At 33.3% G+C, this 10212-nt stretch overlaps 1 pseudogene; it reads left to right on the top strand.

The window, feature by feature from the left end:
• The first annotated feature begins 1004 nt into the window (after positions 1-1004).
• LOC123324076 lies at positions 1005-3894 on the top strand (annotated as a pseudogene).
• The last annotated feature ends 6318 nt before the right edge of the window (positions 3895-10212 follow it).

Below are 10212 nucleotides of genomic sequence, written 5' to 3'. Positions count from 1 at the left end.
AAGGAAACACTGTCCAATTTACCCATTTTGCAGATTATGTGCTAATTGTCCATGTACATTTGTTGAAAAAATATAAATGATAGAGGAATCATATTAACACTTAATAACATAAATAGACATGGCTAAAAATCATTGAAATTATAAACTGCAGCATCATGATCAGGCATATCCTGCTGACAATTTAATTTCTGCAAATATATTTGGCAATTTGAATTAAAGTGTACATTGCATGGAGTATGAGTGTTTCCTTTTAAGTACTTTGTTAGGCAATATGCAATAACAATATGAAACAATAAACAATTCATATAAATATTGGAAAAGGATTATTTTGAGGAATAACATAAAGATAAAAGCAGTAAAACATGACAGGTTACTTTGAAGTTCACAGAATTACATGTTTCTTTTCCCATTTTCCCACCAAAAAAAAAAAAGTTAAACATTATCTGCTGTTGTATTCAAAGATGTTGAGTATATCTTGGAGGGCAATAAAAATTCCATTACTGTAAATATTTAATTTGTATAGAGTCCCAAATACATATTCTTATTTATGAAAGATATAATGTAATAATGGAGAAAGACCAGTAAAACATATAAAAAGATAAAATGCTGAGATTTGGAGATTAAAAGAACACCTATAAAATGGGCCTTGGTACTATCACTGGGAGGGGCATTTGTATTAAGATAGGTGGGGATGAATAGATTTGTCATGTACTAAGAGCAACCTCTATAGATCACTATACCCTGACTCATTTCCTTGTCCCCACACTCAGGTCGTCCTTAGGGCCCCTGGGGTAAGCTCGTCAGTGTTGTGCAGTCACTTTGTACAGGTGGTGGAACTGCTGCCATTAGAGGGCTCATGGGTCCAGCAGGGCCAGCAAGTGCTGGGCTTTACTTCCAAGGGTTTCCACCAGTCAATACCACTCAAGCAATAGCTTGTTTGGCTTGACAAATACAATAGCTATCAAATGGTTTGCTTTCCACATGTGTTTTATTAGCTAAGAACAATGGTCTTCTTTGAATTTCAACTCATGTGTCTCTATAGTATGGCGCTGATGGAGGATACCAGAGGTAAAGAAACAACCCAGTCATCCATCCTTCTATGATGCCAAAACAAACAAAAACAAGACAACAACACTTTTTGCCTTGAGGTGGAAAGTAAAGACAAATATGCAATTTTTTTACTTATTAGTATCAAAGAAAATTTAGTTGCTGTTATAAGGGAAAAAATAATGATAATGTGGTTTATTCTAAATTTTTTTATTAACATATAATGTATTATTTGTTTCAGGGGTACAGGTCTGCGATTCATCAGTCTTACACAATTCACAGCACTCACCATAGCACATACTCTCCCCAATGACTAAATTTTATGTAAGAAGATAACTATGTAAGAAATTTCTTTGAAATTAGAAAAGTGCTTAAAAAAAGGAGAGGAGAAATTAAATGAAAATATTGACTCCAAATTCATTGGATTACAATCTTTTAGTAGGAAAACAAAGAATTATGTTAACAAATAGTCACTGTTTACCATATGCTACCCTGTTCTAAACACTTGGCAGGTTTCATCTTCTTTATCCTCAGGACACCAGAACAAGAGAGGTAATATTATTAGTACTATTTTACAGATAAGTCACTGAGGCTCAGAGAGGTAAAGTAACTTCCCTGAGATAACAGTAAATTTCGGTGCTGAGGGTTGGCTGTGAAGTTATGACTAAATGGTTCAGTAAAGCCAACTGCCCATGTTCATTCAGATCAATACTAAATGCTAATTATAAAAATAAGAGTTAACAAGGAGCAAATGCAAGGTACTTCCTATGGATCACCTGGCTCAATTCTGCTAACAACTTTATGGAACAGAAATTTCCATTTTTTATAATTTTACATTTGAAGAATATAAGGCTTGGAGGGGTTAGATAACTTTTTCAAAATCACTCAAATAGTAAGTGTTCAAAGTGGGTTACTTGGACAAACTACCCACTTTAACTCCAGAACTATTTCTCTTATCTACTATCATATATAATTTCACATTCTCTAAGAAGTCATGTCGTACACAATGCGAACCTACACATACTTAGATGTTATTTTGTCATTACTCTTCGTATATCTATACGAAAAACAGGAATGCAAGTATATAGGGAAAAAGAAAAGTCTTTGTGCACACTCTAACAAATTACTTGCCTTCTGCCTACTCCAGACAAAGATTCCAAATTTTATGTTGCAATAAAAAGGACTGGCACAAGTTTTAGACTGTTGACCTATGCTGCTTCAAGATTTTTAATGTGAAAAATAGAACATCAAAACTGGACTTCTACGTGAAATACATTGTCCTACAATTTGCCTCTAGATAAACACACGATTGGGTTTTATACAGTGTAAATATATATCATTTAAATAATTCATAATGGCTAAGGGGATTGAAATAAATACAAAGTAAGGTTGTTAGCCTTTTGAAATAGTTGCTAGAGTCTGTTTTTCTTAAAAGCCAATATTGCTCATATTAATTTCTCCTTTTTCCTACGTAAAGTTCAAGGGCTTCTAAAAGTGCATACTTTTTAGCCTTTTATTTATTTATACGAGATAATTCTGGCAAACATACCACCACTGGCTGTAACAAATGTGACAATGGAGCAAATAAAACTATGCTTCATTTATTAAGTTGCAGACTAGTGCTGTTCAGTTCGTCACCAATTTCTAGAAATAACATATTTTTGATGATTAGTTGCCTGGCTCTCTTCAGAGCTTGAAAAAAATGGAAATGTAGATGTGAACTACAAAGTATTAATGCTATTGTCTGGTTTGTAATGGTCTTGGCCACTCTACTGCGCCAATGCTTAGGAGTCACATTATGGACTATTCCAATCCACCACGCAGGCTAAGGAATTCTTTGTCTCCCCTAGGAAGCCGCAAAATAAACTGGCACATCTTCTTGGGACAGTAATTTTAATATTCTTTAAAATATTTTCATGTGCAAACATATTTATGTCATGAAAAAGAGGGGGAAATCCCCAAATGTTCTTAAAAGACCTAAAATTCACATATATGGAAAGTCCCTCAACGATTCCAGGCCTCAGTCCTCCTTTTGCCATTATTGGTACACTCAGCTTGGGCTTCTTAAGAGCAAATGTTTGAAAACCTGAGAGGATACCTTGGTAAAATAGATGTAGGCAGAAGTTATCCCCCCACTGTAGGGACTAGCATGACAATCTTTATTTTCTTCCCTGGTAAGCCAGGACTGCACAGTTGTATTTAGGTCTTTTGTTTTTATGATGAAACTAGTCCTCAGCCAAGGGTAATTTTTTGCAATAACCCTTGCCCACTCACAAGCTAGAATGCAAGCTCATACAACGAACTTACAAAGATGTCTTATAAGTCTTAAGACTACAAATACACACTGGTTGGAGTACATATTTGAATATTGCTCTCATTTGTCAAAAAGAGAGGTGGGCAGTTAGAACCCCAAGAGTTTGGATCTGGTTTATAGATATGTTTTATTTTGCCCACTACTTTTTCTTGCAAAAAGAGATTTGGGGCTTTTTTTTTTTTTTTTTTTTTTCCCCTCCCCCAGTCAATAGTGCTCTCACAGACAGGGGGAGCTTTCCTAAAAGCCACCTGACTTTCTGCCAGAAGTGTGGCAAGCACCAACGCCACAAAGGGACATGGTTCAGGAAAGGCAAAGATGGTCTTTATGCCCAGGAAGGCGGTGTTTTGACAGAAAGCAGAGTGGTTATGGTGGGCAGAGTAAGCTGATTTTCTGGAAAATGGCTAAAGCTAAATAACACTATGCTGAGGCTTGAATGTGTTGAGCCCAACTGCAGATCTAAGAGAATGCTGGCTATTAAGCGATGCAAACATTTTGAATTGGGAGGAGATAGGGGCCAAGTGATCCAGTTCTAAGTTTCATATTTTGTTATACTAAGAAGACAATAAAATCTTGAGGCTCCAGGGCGCCTGGGTGGCTCAGTTGGTTAAGCGACTGCCTTCGGCTCAGGTCATGATCCTGGAGTCCCGGGATCGAGTCCCGCATCGGGCTCCCTGCTCGGCAGGGGGTCTGCTTCTCCCTCTGCCCTCTTCCCTCTCGTGCTCTCTGTCTCTCATTCTCTCTCTCTCAAATAAATAAATAAAAAAAATAAAATCTTTAAAAAATCTTGAGGCTCCAAACAAAAATCCCGTATTATCAGCTTCTCTTGAAACAGAGAGACCTGGCAACAATTTGCCCACATTCTTGGATAGTGACAATCTGTACTACTCAAATAGTAAGTGTCACTTCATGCAGATTCTTTGTTCTTTGGTTGGCCACACTCCCCACCAATCCCTATTACTTACTGATTTCATTCACCTTCTCTCATTTATTTCACCTCTCTGGCTTTTGACTATTAAGACAATTAAAACAAGCACATACTAATTTACCATTTTGACTACTAAGTCATCCATTAAGTAAAGCTTTTTAGTCCAAATGACTGAACTACTTATGAATGGAAATGGCCTAACTATGATACATACATCTCACAGTAGCATTGATTCATTGCTTGCCAAATGTCAGTGTGGATACATTATTTTTTAATTAATGGTAAATTTCCAGGTCAAAATAATTAAAGGATGAAAGAAGAGAAAAATTGCTTAGAGAAATTGAAATTGATTATCTACCTTTCCCAAGCACAGAAGCATAAGAATATTTTGATTGGGGAAAGACAATGTCAACAATTTAACTACCTTATGAATACAAGTGATTCAATCTTCAATTTATAAGATGTCCAACAACAAGTAAGTTAAGTCATTATCTCTACCCATAATCTCCACAATATTGACTTACTTTCAAAATGACAAATATGCATGGTGTTGGTAATTTTACTGAATTGTGTTTTATATTACTTGACTTTACAGAATTTGTGGTCCAAATGCAAATATATTTTTACTAATAAGTAAAGCCTGATGTTATTTCTCTTATAAATCTCTTATTCTTGAAAAACAAGTTCAGAAATGTTAATCATCACTATTCATGACCTAATGCTCATTTTAGTGAGTCTAATGCATCCTTTGCAGAATATGATAGAGATGAAAGAAAAACAAAAACAAAAATGCAATCATCAAAATGAGGCATTTATAATTAAATATACATCATCCCAGGGGCACCTGGGTAGCTGAGTTGGTTAAGCAACTGACTCTTGATTTCAGCTCTGGTCATGATCTCAGGGTCATGAGATGGAACCCTGAGTCAGCTTAGCAGGGAGTTTGCTTCTCTCTCTCTCCCTCCCTGCCCCTGCTCATGAAAGCTCTCTCTCTCTCTCCCAAATCAATCAATCTTTATAAATGAATAAATAAATAAACATCCTGAAAAGCAGTTTACCCATTTACTTGCAGTTTTAGGGTTTTTCTTTGTAAAGAGATTCAAAACTAGGGCTCAGAATAAGGAAAACTTTACACTTTTGCATTCATAAATTTTCATATATTTTCAATAGATATTCAAAGATAAGGAAATGAAATAGTTTTGTATATCTAATATTTTATTTGTTTTTGACTGATTATTTTATGTGCACATTGGATGCCAAACCCTACTTTATTTTGGACAAAAAAAGAATCAGCCAAAATTATTTTAAAAGAAAGGCATTGTTTTAAAGATAATTAAATCTTACATTTAGATTAATTGCTCTTAGACTATGAAATGACTTTGTAATACACTTTTATCCAGGCACTAGTTTGGGAGATAGGAAATCTGACCCATGCAGTGATTAATGATGAGATCTTGTGAAACAAACTTTTATTTTCAGGCCTCAGTTTCCCCCAATAGCGACACACTAACTCAGAAATTTTGATACAGATTAGTCTAGTTTTAATATGTGTCTCTAGAAAGAAAATAGCCAATTTTTAAACAATTCATTTTACTCCTTATAGCAAATGTTACAATTATTGTAATGGTTATAATCCTTTCCCCTCTTCTTCACCACATAATGCTTTGACAGAAGACCGTAAAAGATGGACCTGTTAATTTTCAGTCTGACATCCTAGTCTCTATTCTTGTTTTCGGATTGATTCTGAAAAAATCAAACTAGATTCCTAATCAAGGGTTTATAAAATATGTATATATTTTTTATTAGCAGAGTGGACAATGCAATAAGAAAAAAGAAACAAACAAGAAATTGGAAGTAGAAAGCTTGGATAAAGAGAACAAAAACCGCCACCATTTTCAGATGATCAAACTAGATACTTAGATGCCCAAGAAAAACAACTACAAAATGTTTTGTGCTAAAAGAGAATGTGCTTGTGTAGCTACTTACAAGAATAGTTTTTTAATGAAAAATAGCTTTCCCATATTTCAAGATGAAAAACACTATGAAATATCAATTAAAGGACCACAAGCTGATGGTTCCCAGAGGGGGAGAGGGCATAGGGATGAGCAAAATGGTTGAAGAGGAGTGGGAAATATGGGCTTCCAATTATAGAATAACTAAGTCACTGGAATAAAAGGCACTGCATAGGAAATATAGTTGATGATGTAATAGCATTGTACGATAATAGATGGTAGCAATGCTTGTGGTGAACACAGCATACCATATAGACAAGTTGAATCTCTATGTTGTATACCTGAAACTAAGCTAACATTGTGTATCAGCTTTATTGAAATTAAAAAAATTTAATAAATAAAAGAAGTAAAGGACCCATCTACTAAGGCAATACAAAAGGCAAAATATTAAGAAAGAAAATTAAGAATATAAAACCAAAAAATATGAACAAATGGTAATGTATATTCTATCATTAGCTAGGAAACCCAATATTAATTCAATGAGGTCTATATTGAAAAATATAATCTCAGTAAAATACCAATTTTTTAACCCTACTGGAAATGATCATGCTAATTCCAAATTTATTCTAAAGATAAAATGAATAAAATAATTTAGGATCTGTACATGCATAGTCTCAAAAATCAACAGAAAAGATAATTCAAAGGTAGGCATGGCTATAAAAATAATTTAGCAGGCAAATACTTTTTGCAACTTACTTAAATCTGAATTTACTCTTTAAAATGTTCATTGAAGTACAGCACACACATAGAGAAGTACGTGGATTATAAGTTGTGCCATGAGATATTTTACTAAGTGAACATAGAACTATAATCCAGATAAAGATATAGAATATTACCGTTATCCCAAAAGTCTGCATTTCATCCTCTTCTACTTGTTAGCACCTCCCAAAGCAATTTGTTACTTTGGTTTGCCTATGGTTGAGCTTTATAGAAATGAAAGCAAATAGTACATTTTGTTTTGTGTCTAGCTTCTTTCTCCATCATTAAGTGTGTGAAATTTATCACATTGTTGCTTATAGCTATAGTTTACTATTTGATTGTTGGTGGACATTTGAGTTGTTTGAAGTTTTTTGAAAAACTGACATGAATATCCTTGGTCTGGATCAGTGGGAGAGAGTGCTCAGATTTAATAAATATTGCAAACATTTTTTCTAAAGCAGTGTGCTAATTTACATTCCAACCATTAGTAAATGAGCTTTTCATTTGCTCCATATTCTCACCAACTCTTGAAATTATCTTTTCTTAAGGTTTGTTTATTTATTTATTTATTTTTGCCACTGTTGTGATAGGTGCATGGTGGTGTTTAATAATATCTTTATTCTTTATTTTCCTCATGACTATTAATTAAAATTTTTTACACAGACTATTTGGTAATTTGGGTATCATCTTTTGTAAAGAATAAGTTCAAACTTTATTTTGTAAAATTTAGATTGTCTTTTTTCTTCTTATTGATATTTAGGAATTCTTTGTTTATTCTGGATAGAAATCCTTTGTCAGATATATTTATATCTGACTCCTTGGCTTGCCTTCTCTCCCTCCTAATGGTTTCTTTTCATGAACAAAATTTTCTAAGTTTAATAGAGTTAATTATCAATTTTTTTTAGGATTAGTGCTTCTTGCAGCCAGTTTAAAAACTCTGCCTACTCCAAAGTCATAAATATATGTTTTATATGTTTTATTATAGAAATATTGCTCTATCATTCAAATAGGTCCAAATCCATCTGGAACTGATTTTTTTGTATAGTATGGTGTAGGTATGTTTATGTTTTCCTATGCAGGTATATAATTAACCCAGCTTCACTTATTGAAAAGAGCATCTTTCCTTAATATCGTATAGAGGCATCTTTGTCTTGTATCAGGCCAGTTTCTGTACTATTTATTCTATTCAATTAGCTATTTTTCTTTCCTTGAGTAAATATAGCACTATGTAAAGTATATGTATATGGTATACCATGTACATTAATAACTATAACCTCACTATAAGTCTTTTTTTTTTTTTTTTGAGAGAGAGAGAGAGTGCTAGTAGGGAGGGGCAGAGGGAGAGAGAGAGAGGGTCCTAAGCAGACCTCACACTGAGGGTGGAGCCCTACTCAGGGCTCCATCTCAGGACCCTGAGGTCAGAATCTGAGCCAAAACCAAGAGTCAAGCGCTTAACCAACTGAGCCACCCAGGCACCCCAACCTTACTATTAAGTCTTAATAACAATTATATCCTTCAACAGGGTTCACTTCTTCAAGATTATCTTTACTATTCTTGATTATCTCATTTCTACATGAGTAGAAATCAACTTACATGCTGAGATTTTTATTGACAAGGCATTAAATCTACAGTTTTACTTAGGAAGAAGTGACAAACTGACATATAGGTAGACTTTTCTCCATTGATTAAACTTTATTTTATCTCAATATTTTTCTGAGTGTAGAAGTCTTACACAAGTTTCTTAGTGTATTTTTTAAATAAATAATATCTTCAAAATTGTATTTCTTAATTGTTTGTAAGTAAAAAATACAACTTATTTTTATATGTCAATATTTAATCCAGTGACCTGTTTAAAGTCACATGTTAAATCTCTTTCTAATATACTTATGGATTCCTATATCTATATCATATTGTCTGTGAATAATAACAGTGTTACTTCTGGAAAAATCCCTATCTTTTCTTTTTCCTTTATCACGGAAGTTCCTCCAATGAAATGTTTAATAAAGTGGTGTTAGAAACCTTTTCTATCATTCCTAGTTTTACAGTGAAATTTTATAACATATCACCATTAAATAGGCCATTTACTGTAGGATTATTTTTGGTAGATACTCTATTTTATTAAGTAATCTCCCTTCTATTCCTGGTCTGCTAGTTATTTTTTAAATTCTTGAATAGTTGGTGAATTTTATTAAATATATTTTTGACATCTATCATTATAATCATGATTTTCCTCCCATACCTTGTTAATGTGGAGAATTACAGTGATTCATTTTTACATGTTAAACCTATTTTGAACTTGTAGAATAAATCAACTTTGTCATAATTTTTTTAATATGCCTGTATTTAATTCTTAATTATGATTTTCCCCTCTGTCTATGAATTGTCCCATTCTATCTCCATACATGGGATTTCAACTATCTGAATATTAGATATTTCTTCCATATGCTTTATAACTCTTACGGCCTTTTCTTCATTTTTTATTATTTTTTCCTTTCCAGACTTCAATTTGCTATTTTCTGCTGAACTACATTTTACTTTACTACTTTTCTTTTCTGTTCTGTCTAGTGTGTTATTAAAGCCTATTGAATTATAATTTCACATATTTTATTTTTCAATTTCAGAGTATTCATTTGATTTTTTTGTAAATTTCAGGTTGCTAAATTCTCCATCTTTTCTATATTTTTGACCATATAAGTTAACATTATTTTAAAAGCACTGTCTGTTACCCCAATGGTGTGGTTCCATTTTCTATGTTTTTTCTCTAGGTTGTTGGTTATTTTATTCCATTACTTGATATAATTGACTCAATAGTATTAAGAAGCTCTTAACATTAGCAAAGGCCCTGGATATTAAGTTTTTCCTGAAGAGATTTTCTGTTAGCAGATGATTAATACCACCTTTAATTAATGTGAAATTGAGATGATATTTGCTGATATCCTTCTCAACTGCCAAACTCAAGCAGAAGTGGAAATAGTTAAAGATTTCCATTTCCAACATGATTTTTCAAAGATTCAGTTTCCTTTTACAGTATACGAATCTTGTCAGTCCAGAGCCTGACAGAGAATTGTTCAACTAGTTCAAGTAAAGAAACAATGACTGCTAATTAGGTTACTTTGGGCAGCCATTTATTACTTTCAAAGCATTCAACAGAATTTGGATTGTTTCTTTAAATGTGCTACTGAAATTCACCTTGCAGCTTAAACATTTTGCTGAGA

Source organism: Neomonachus schauinslandi, chromosome 2, assembly GCF_002201575.2.
Source record: "Neomonachus schauinslandi chromosome 2, ASM220157v2, whole genome shotgun sequence".
Classification (NCBI taxonomy): domain Eukaryota; kingdom Metazoa; phylum Chordata; class Mammalia; order Carnivora; family Phocidae; genus Neomonachus; species Neomonachus schauinslandi.
This window is presented reverse-complemented; position numbering and strand designations above follow the sequence as displayed.